General features: G+C 42.2%; 1 protein-coding gene across 1 annotated transcript in view; it reads left to right on the top strand.

Annotated features, from left to right (window-relative positions):
- PTCHD1 (patched domain containing 1) overlaps positions 1-11,209 on the top strand; it is a 43,715-nt gene that overhangs the window by 20,068 nt on the left and 12,438 nt on the right. The window lies entirely within an intron of this gene.

The following is an 11,209-nucleotide window of genomic DNA, read 5'->3' on the forward strand; positions in this document are numbered from 1 at the left end:
TTCCTCGTGGGGAAGAGCAGAAGTAGGCCCCCAGGCCACCCCTCCTCACTCAATGTACCAACGAGTCAGCTCACCAAAATCAGTGTTTTTCCACCCAAAGGCGAGGTGATTAACCACTTCTCCCTCTCTCTCCAGTTCTCCTTCTGAAGGACGATGCCCCAAGCCCCTTGAGGAGCCCAAACACCAAGAAGCCACTAATGCATAGGAAGAAAATAGGCTTAAAATACAAATGGTGGCAGAGTATTTTAGATTCTTGTACCAGCCCCTTCCCATGCAGCGCAAAAGCAGCAAGTAGAGCATCCAGCCGGCCACGTGCGATGGCAACACGGCCAACATGCATCCATGTTCCCCCCTCACCGCCACCCCCCCGGTGAAATCCTTGCATGCATACGTGCTTCTTGGCTTCCGAAGAGTGTCGATGACTCAGTAAATATAATGCTCTTTGGAAAAGAGGAGCTGTAGCTGTAGGAAGTCAGTCCAGAGAACAGTTTAATATTGTAAGCAAGTACTGTACAATCATTGAGTGAGATCAGGCATTGCCTCTTGACCGGTGGTCCTCCAATATGCACTTATTTCGTACGAAAAGTGTGTTACAGGTGATGCAGTGCATTTAAGGAGCATTTATTTATGCAAACAGTAGCAGAAAGGTGTTATACTTTTACTGCCTGCATTCTTTTAACTGCAGAGGAGTCAGTGTGTGCGATGGTTTAATGCAAGGGCTTGTCAAGAGAAGTCCCAAACAAAGTTACTGAGTTTGGCTCTGACATCCTGATTTTCTTCAAGTAGTGAAGTCCCTCAAGAGAAACCTTCCACATGTATGAAAATATACTGGAAGTTCACAGGTTAGAGAAAAGAAACCTTTTACTATCTCTATATACACATGTAGGAAATATATATATGTTTGTGGTATACTTTGCGTACGGCACTCAGATGGTCAATGAAGACCTGGGGAAGGTCAGCAGACACTGATGTGACTTTTCATTTTAGGTCATTCTGTGAGAGAGATGGTGCACGTTTTGTGCATCTAATAAATGGTGGCATGCCCCCAAATAGGCAATAGCTGAGAAGCCCATGTGCCAGGGAGGGGGCCTGCCATTTTCGGGTCGTGAGACCTCCGCGTCCTGGCAGAGGACACTGGCAGAGATGCATTAAGTTAAATTGGAATAAGTTAAGTCTGGTTGCTTGGTGGAAAGCCCAAGCCGAGTGCTGCCAAACTTCCAATGATTTCTTTTTTTTTTTTTTTTTTTGTCAGTAAAAATAATAGGTCTTTTATGCTTTAACTGAAGTTTGCAACTTTTTGAACATTGTGTTTCACATATGGTTCATCTGTATATTATGAGTAAGAGTAATGACAAACATCACTTAAAAAGGAGAATTTAAGGGTATGTCAGTTGTTTTGGTTGCAGCTTTCTCACTAGAAAAGGGGAACGTGAAGTGTGGTAAACTAATCCATATTCCAGTAGGAAAACACTCCTAGAAGCAATTGATATTTTAGCTTGTGAGCTTAGAAATTTAAAACAGATTTAAAACATGACTTTGCCCCAGATGTACTGACTGTGCCTTATTCTGTCTTCAGGAACTATCATGTACTATATGTCACTTGGCTATTCTGTAACATGGTAAACATTAACCTTGCACAGATGGTTGCAGGTGGCTTTCATTTGCCTTTAAGTAATTTTTTTTACACAGCATGCATAAAAACTGTCCAAAACTCCCTTCGTGGGGAAAGTCAGTTTGCAAGCTTGCCTGCTGATACGAATTTAAGTGTGCCATACGCGAGGCGAGCCCGGTAGTACTTAACATATAACTCTACCTCTAACCGCCTCTGTGGCTAGTGAGGCTTGAGGTACGTACATCATGGGGGAAATTCGTCTTGCCGGCCACATCTGTCATTCCTTTACTATCCCGGCATCCCATCCTGCATGGCTCCCCGGTGCAGAGGGTGGTCCTGGGTCCCCCCCGTGCATCCCTGGGGTCCGTACCCAGCGGTGGCGAGCAGCCCTCCTCATCCTCCACGCCACAAAACTAAGCCTTTCTCCCCGTCTCTTCAAATACCAGCCGGGGGATTTTTTTCTGCTGTTTCCGAGTTAATAGATGGTGAAGAGGCGTTACTGGGAGGAGTGGGGGTCTCCCGGGCAGGGAGACCCTTTGAAGGCCAGTGGGAGTTAGGTGCTCCCCTCCCGTTTGCCCCAAAACCGCAGGCTTGCACGTACGGCGCAGGTTTGGCTCAAATGCTTTCGGTTCGGGTCTGCACGAGGTCTGGGTAGTTGGTAGATGAGCGCGCCGCGCACTCACAAATATTCCAGCAGCTAAACCCAGATTTCACTAACGCTCAGCTCCTTCTGTTGCGCTGAACGAAATATGACTTTTAACTTTTGCCAGGTCTTTCATGAGAACAGAGGAAAGCGAGTCACACGTTTGAACAGAGTTGACAGCCTGCTATTTAAACGCCAAAACAAGCCTTTAACGATTCTTAAGTGGGATTAAATATTCACTTTATATATAAAAGTAGATTTTGAACTATAACTTGCTTTGCTTATCTGTCTTTCTCAAAATAAAAGAGCCACTCAAGTTTTCTCTCATATGTACTTCTGGTTTTAAAATGTGCTTATCTGACATTCTTGCTATTGCTATAACAACAAAATCTCAAATATTACATTGGTTCAATGCTAAAAAAGGGTGATCCAAGCAGAACCCAACATTTTCCCAAAGCCTAAATCAGTAATTTTTACTCTATTGAAATCAATGGGACTATTCAAGATTAATCACACACGTGCTGAATTACACATATAATCATTATAATAACAGGTTATTAGTTTGTATTGAAATTGGTATGGTTTAAAAAAAATAATTTGAAAATGCAATATTAAGTGAGAAGATGTTTTTTTATAACGAATAGCTTTAAAATACACATACTCCAAAAATAAAAAGTGGCAAACCATGTTACTGCCATTGCTGATTGAGTATCATAGTGAAGACTAGGACTATGAATACTGAGGCATTGTTTAATTCTACTTATTTAAAATACTTCTCCTTCTCTTTCTTTCTTTTCCCCTTACATAGGTAGAAAAATGACAGGAATGTCTACATGTGTCTTGTGCGTGTGTATGTATTTCGCCAGAGCTAGGGATTTATATGTAGAATGATTTTCATTTCAGTAGTAGTATGTAGATCACGCTCTTAAAATTAGCTCGCGATGTGTACCATTTTGTAAAACATCAGCACGTTATTGCTTGTTTGCCATGATAAAAGATAGTACTGGGGAGTTTATAATTGGGGTGCATCAGGTACCCCAAGCATTGCTGACTGTGTCCCGACCATTTAGGGTGAGAGCGAAAGCGTGAGGGTGATTTCTTTTTGTCAGTGCATTCTTTGTGCAAATGTGTACTTTTTAGTATAACTCAGAAAGGGCCACGCCTGACCAAAACAGAGCATTGCACAGGGGAACAGAGAGCTAATCCTATGCCGCGCTTCCAAAAGTTAAGTTTAGAAACATAGAAAATGCAGGATATTATGGCAGACATTAATTGCCAGAAGACCGGGATCAAAACGACTCCGGTAGAGCAGATCCGTATGAGTCTTAGGAGGAATGTAGCCCCTTTTTTAAGCTGTGCTTGGCAGCGCTACGCGAGACCTAAATGAGGCATAAACCTCGTGCTGGATTTCCAGACGCGCACCCTGTTTTCCTGCCTGTGCATTAGGCCGTTTGAGCGCAGAGAGCCTTTCCGCAGGATCTACAGCTAAAAATAACGTCGTGGTCTCATAGCATGAAGCTCTGAGCCCCGGTTGAAGGTTTCTCCTCTGCAGGCACCAACCAATACGGCGTGTTGTGTGGGGACGCTTTCTCTTCAGCGGTGGGCACAGCCGCCCACAGCTGTGAAACGCAGCAGATACTGGGAGCGTATTATTAAACATTTGGGTTTCTCTTGTTTTGTTGCCAAGTAGATACCGCCCAAAACACAGCTCGCTCTCTCCAGAGACTGAGGCAGATTTTTATCTGGTGGGAATGTGCCAAGACGCTCGTGGTTTTGATCCCGGCAGTAAGTTGAGGAATACATGGCCGTGCCTGGGGCTTTCAGACTGGGATGACTGGTGCTGTTGGAGAGATCAGCCTGACAGTTGAGGGTGAATGGCTAATACTCAAATGTAAAGCAATCCCAGAGATTGAGCTGCTGGTATCATGCCTAGATGCCTAACAGACTGACATATCTAATTTCAGTATGCTTCTCTTTTGGGAAGACCCCAAGTTGGATGTTAACATCTACAGGCATAGTATACCTTAGTAATAATAGGCGTAAAATTTAGTAGTCTTTAAAACAAGTGCAAATACTGAACCTACCCAACAGCACCGTCATCATATTTTTGAGGTATGTTGTCATACCTGTAATTCAGTTACACTACAGATATTTAGGGTCTGTGTAACAGGAGGTAAAGTAAGCAATGCAGTATGTACAGCCTACACTTACACCAGTACACCCCATCCCGTATTGCTCTTTGTGTGTTCTTCTTAATCCATGTATCACACCTGCACGCAGCGTTCAGGCTTATTTGGCCTTTGAACTTGGGCTTGGAGCTATGAAATGAAGTCAGGCTGTGCTTGGGTGGCTGGGACTTGGCTCACTTTGCAAATGAGGATGCGTTTAAGACTACGCAACTGTCTACAGCCCTCGGTCCCCTTGCCACAATTCTCCTGAGACAAACACTGCTGCCCGGACACACGGTTGATCAGATGAGTACCTTATAGGATGTTAGTATCCTATAGGATTTTACTCTACACTGTGAACTGGGCTCCCAGAAAAATTCAGGCAGGTGCAGGAAAAGCGAGTAGGATTTGCAGTGCATTTTCTTTGCTTGGCAGAAATGTTTGGGATGGGCAAGTCTGCGCGCGGTGGGATGTCCAACGCTACCCACCCTCTTTGAGGTCTGACGCAAGCAGCCAAACTGTAGTGTTGCAGCACCGTTGATGGACCACAAAGGTGGACGGTGGTGAAAGTAACCCATGGTTTGTTGCAACAGCACGCTAACGATGTCTTAACTGGTCGGCTCAACCCATGCCACTAAATTGCTATAAGCTCAGTGAAAACTGTCGTATAAATTAGGCTTGGTGCTAATTCTGTCTGCATGCTGAAGGATCTCGGTTAGCTGTAGTATTTTCTTATTTTAGTGAGAACAAGGTATGAAGCCAGATGTTTGCTTCAGCTGGCTGCAAATTCCCTTCCTCTGCCTGCCTATTCAGTAACGCTTTGAACCTACTATATGTTGCGGGTTAAAATCGTGCCTGCCAGGGGAGGCCGCGTGAGACAGGTCGCGTATTTAGTCAACAACTGGTTGATTGCAACTCCTGTGACAAAGGGAGTCCGGATTAGCAGTTTCACTTGGCTTTTCGGAAGATGGGAGCTGATGAGCTCACTGATCTAGCTGGAAAAAATAAGTCAGCAGGGGGAAATTATCTCAGCCTCTTTGTTGACATTACTGTGGAAAGCAATCCCAGAGTTGAGCAGTGTACATTGTTATTTTTAATACTGTCAGCTAGGAAAATTCATTGCACCTTCATTATATCATATGTTATTACAGGTATCATTTTGGAAAGAGCAATTCCTGCAGTGTGATTCTGATCTCCCATGTACTAATTTTGCCCAAGTGCAGTTCTTGAGACCCTGCCTGCATTGGCAGAAAGCTGGGATATGGGTTTATAGCATCCTAGCTATTTCATGTTAATTTGTCCGGTGTTTGTTTCTGCGGATGATATTTCACAGCACTTTGAATGTGAATCAAGCTGTCCTTCACAGGTTTCCACAAAGCAAGCTGGTGCAACATAGCTAGCCCTCTGTAAATTCACACACTTTTTTACAGCACACTAAATTCCTTTTGCAGACAAGTGCTTCTATTCAGTGGGATGATTTCAGGCTTAAATCAACCTAAGAGAGACAGCATTCGTCCAGTTGAACCGATAGTGTTACAGGGATGCAGCCATTACAATACAAGCAAAAACCGTAAATCAAAATCCAGACTTAACCTCCGTAACTCCGTCAGAACATGCTTCCACTTCAAGTTTTTGCCTACCCAGTTTACAAGGCTCCCATACATCCTACTATGACTCATTCCCAATTTCAGCCAGTCTTTTGTGCCATCAGTGTCAGGAAAAGATATCAGATTAAAAAGTAACCCTCAAAAAACCAAACCAAACCAAAACAAAATGTTGCTGATGTTTCTAATCCTGCCTATTCCTTTAGTCCAATTTAGATGAGAAACAGGTGAATTTGTAGCAATGAGGGAGCAGCAAACTTTGGTAGGGGAGGGAAACCAGTGCCTGAGAGAGGAGAAACTCCTCTTAACCCAGCTTTGCTGCTAGAGACATCTGCCCTTTTAGGAAGACAGTTTGGTGCTTTATTAGTCTTAATTCTGGCAGTTAATGGGCAACATACGTACTGGTGCAGCATTCAGCCTCGCTGAGGTGGAGATCAATCATTATTAGAGTTTTGTGCGCCACTGCGTTAAAATGGGATGAATAAAACTAATTACCCCTAAAATGCGACCTTCCAAACAGAAGGCTGGAACTTCACAACCTGTAAGTGGCAGTTTATTCAGAGAGATTTTACTCAAGCATCAAACACACACAGAGACATACAACCGTCAAAACAGTAAGAACAAAAAAACGAGACCCACAGTGTACTATTATTCTCTACTTTCATAGATACATAAAACTGCAAGAAGAGGAACCAAAACCTTGTCTGCTGTCATTCCCCTTACTTTCTCCCAAACCTCAGCACAGTAAGATGTGCTCACATGATTTTAGTGTAGAATTGAACATATCCCTTAATCTTTAAACAATAAAAGCAGGCAGCAGCCTTTGGTTTAGGGATGCAATTAAGCCAAGTGAATAGAGAGCTGGTCTGCGACTCCGGTGACCGGGAGGTCACTTCGCTGCCCTCCCACAGGCTCCGGGGCTGCTTTAAATCCCTTCACCCGCCTCTGCTTTTTGCCAGGCAGGAGCGGTTTTTTCCGTTTCCCAAGCAGGAGCGGAGCCAACTTTAAGCCTAGGCTGCCGATGCCCGTCGGTAAAGGCCTCTTGCTTGAACAACCACGGAGCAGGGGATGGGATGCATTTCTTTTTTGAGATTTTGAAATCGTACTAAAAAGAACAGTTGAAGTGCCCGCACATAAGTAGTGTTTAAAATGAGGTAAATAATTTGATAATTGTAAGCAACGGAAAATTTTGCCTTCGTTTTCACAACTTCCTGCAAGTGGTTTTTTTTTTTCCCTCTCATGCATGCTCTGCATTGGTTTGGCAGAGCATGTGTAATTGCAAGACTTGATCCTGAAGGAGGCAAATGAAACTTTTTATAGCATTTTTCAGGCTACTCATAAAAGCGCTGTATTTAAGCTAGGCATAATTTACTGGTTTTATTGCTGGTATTGTTATTAGCTTCTAAAATTAAAGATAGCCCACCTCAGTCTGTAAAAAAATTAAGCTCCTCAGAAATAACTATCTTCTTCATTTTTTTTTGGCTACAAAAGCCTGAATTTCTGTCCTCAGTCATCCAAGACATGTGGTAGGAGTATCTCCTACAATGCAAAGTAGTAGAAAAAGAGAATAAGGAAAAAAAGAGGTTTGTCCCCGTTTTGTCTGATGCCTTTCTCCTATTCACCTAACATTTTCCTTTGCCTTTGCAGAACCTCTTTTCCTTAAAAAAATCCCATCTTTCATTGTACTCCCTCTTCTTAGCTCATGGTTATACAGCCAGACTGTAGGGCATGACCAGTGAATCATAATAGCAAATGTCAACAGGAAAAGATCTCCAGTAGCCCATTAGCTGTTTGAGTTCATATTTATTATTTACTGAATGACTGTGAATAATGAACAAATTGCTCTAAATCATTACAGATTTGTGGCTAAATCTCTATTACAAAGGGAAAATCGGTTAAAGCAATTACGGAATTAATTTGCAAGGAAAAATTTACCTTCTTGTTAATATTATGTAGAGTATACATAGCACCAGCGAGAGGAATAGAGGTAATCAGTGCAAATCAGTTAGGGATGCAAAAAGTGGAAACTCTGAAATGACAGAAAAGTGAAAGAAATTATCGCAAAATGCTTCCATGGAGCTATCTGCCCTAATCTCTGTGGGTTAGACTTATGTGAGCATCAGTGAGTTAGACAACATTGGAGATGATTGTCACCCCAAGTTGTGCTTGTAGTCAGTATTGAGAGGAGTAAATTAGGTTAGGTAAATCCCGTTCTAGCTAAATAAGGCTAATCTTTGGACTGCCATGCCTAATTTGTGCACGAGTTTGGGCTTAATCTTTTTCTCAGAAGATACTGGATCAGGTCAATAGTGCCACTGATGCAAAAAGCGTGCAGGTTTGTCATTTAGGTTTGTCTTCCTAAAGGTAAATGAGAATTTTGTAGCTATTATACAAACAGACAGAGGAATCACAAACTGTACAATTGAAGGAAAATACCAATTCCTAGCACGCAGATTGTGTAGCAAACAACAAAAGGAACGTATCCCAAAATAGAAGAGTATCTAAATGTTTTTCTGTTGGCTTTGTGGAGCACATGCGGTGATGCCTCTTTGTGCGTTTATTTGAGCAGTTGTCTAAATCAGATTCCATTTTAGGGTAGTCTCGAAGATTATGTAAGAGCAAATCATGGTTTTACGTTTCCTACTTAAAGAAAATATGTGGTACCAGGAGTCATGTTATCAGACATTATCCAAAATCTTATACCTGTTAAAAAGTCATGCTCAGCATCATATTTAATTAGCTCTAAGTTCTTTTTTTTTCATTGCAAAGTCAAAGGCTTTCCAAATTAATGCGGCTATTTGAGTATTTTTAGGCAAGAGCCTATTACCGCTGAAATGTTTTTTTACAAAAACATGCTATAGCTAAAGCTCACGATGGAAGTAATTTGTAATATTCAATGACCTCATTTTATTCTGTTTTGCTCACTCGAAGCTAATGCATATGATGCCATGTGAAATTCTCAGACGAGCCTGTCCGCAGGACTTATGGGAGCCATAAATGGATTAAACCTCTCACTCCCTGCTTTGGCAAGTGATCAGTTACATTTAAATAAAGGTCAGTCTGTCTTTACAAAGAACACACTGAAAGCAAGCTTAATAGCTTTCCCTACTGAGCCTAGAACATAACTATTTGAAGGATAATTAGCAACGGGGTGCCAGTCACTGATTGTGCTTTTTGCTTGATTTTACGTCTGGGGAGTTCCAGTATTCCCCATTAGCTTTAAGAGGGGGCACGGTGCTAGTTATCAAATTGACAGTCTTGACCTGGCCTCTGAAAGCAGCTGTAAAACATTGTTTGGGAAAATTAAGATGAATGACAAATGCCATACCAAAACCAGGACTGTAATATTGCTACAAATTGGACATTTGTGGTCCATGCCGTGACTCCAAATAACAACACAGGTAAGATGCCTGATATACATGAGAGCGTGGTCTTGATTACTCTAAATACACCAGGAGATACACCAGCTGTCCTATTATCTCATCTTATGAGCTCTGTATTTTGAATTCTTTATAAAATACCCCATACCTATTCTTTTCAGCATTAACAGAGTGACCAGCTGTGACATCTGTTAAAACAGACAGGCTATTCCTTGCAGGAAGGGTGGAGTGAATCAGCTACGGCTGCCCCTACAGTAAAAGGCACTGACCACAAAAGGGTTATTTTGTCAAGTTAATGAATTTTTAGCCCACAGGCGGCATTTAAGAATAAACAGGATCATAGAATCATAGAATGGTTTGGGTTGGAAGGGACCTTAGAGATCACCTAGTTCCAGCCCCCCAATATATTTTCTGGTCGTTCAGAATGCCTCATTTGTTTGGGGGTTTCTTGGCTGATATTCATAGCCCTTGTGGCAAAAGTGATAATCATCTACGGGCAGAGAGGTCAGAGCTGATGCAGCAATTTTGGTACTCTGCAGACAGCCCGAAATTCTAACAGAGATCTGTGAATTATCTTGACCTGCCTGACTGGAGCGTCAGCTTCAGAAGTCCAGTGATTGCACTTCAGTGTCATCAGCAACTAATTCAGCACTGATCGTTTTATCTAATGTTATCAGGGAATGGGTAACAGCAAAACACCGTGGACTGGCTTTTGGGAATTTCTGGAGATAATGCAAGAGCAGACCAGAGAGGTAGACAGGGGACAGCAAAAATGGCAAAAGAATAAGGAGGAGTAATTAAAAGGCAGCAAAGAGGGTGGAATTAGATGGAAAGGGTTTGTTAAGTAAAGATGAACATGATTTGAGTTATTGTGAGAAAATATTACAGTCTTACGTTCTAGGTGTGGTGCAAAGACTATGTTTTTCCGTTCCTCTCTGTGTAAAACATCAACCTACTTTTATCTCAGCCACTCTCACCTGATAGCTGGTGCCAGCTCAGGTCCACTATGAGAGAGCAGAGGTCTGTGTCCTCCAAATGCGCCTTGGTTATCAATCACAAAATAGAAACCGTAAGAGGAAGATGACCAAGCAGGGATTAAGATAAAACCGTGTACTTTTCCTGCTTTACCTGCACTTGGGGGTTAAACACAGGATTTTAGGTCCTCAGGTCTTCATCTCCTTTCATGAATGCTATATCCATTTTAAGAGTTAATGAAATACATTACAAAACATGGGAACTGCCAAGAAAAATAGAGCTGTATTTGGTTTTACAAGCCCTTAGACGTATTAAAGTAAGAAGACCAATGCCTTAAGCAGTTCCATATCAGTTCTCCCATTCTGCATCTCTAAAATTTATTTATGCTTTTTTTGTTTGTTCCGATTCTAGGATTTCTTTTTCCTGATGGAAAATTTGTACGGGAAGTGGAGAAATCAGTGACTGACAATTTTCAGCTTATATGAAAGTTTCATTTTTTACAGATTTTCTACAAAGCAGCCAACTAATGCTCTGCTTCCAGCATAGGCACTTCAAGGTCGTATTTCTTTGTTTTCACCACAGGTCAGATCCCATCACGAGGAAAAACTAATTTCAAAGCATCTTCCATCACAGGCACTCCGAAATAATGAAACGAAACAGCCAACCAGAAAAAAAAAAAATCCTTTTTCTTTAACCCATCAACCCTGCGCCAGCGATGCAGAACTCTCCTCAAGCTCTGGCAGTAAGATTTGCTAGTCAGGTAGCGAACGCGCTCCTGTGACTTAGACCTCCATAATCATTTCTCTCTTCTGCAGGACGTTTACGTC

The sequence above is a fragment of the Haliaeetus albicilla genome, chromosome 6, assembly GCF_947461875.1.
Source record: "Haliaeetus albicilla chromosome 6, bHalAlb1.1, whole genome shotgun sequence".
In the NCBI taxonomy this organism is placed as follows: domain Eukaryota; kingdom Metazoa; phylum Chordata; class Aves; order Accipitriformes; family Accipitridae; genus Haliaeetus; species Haliaeetus albicilla.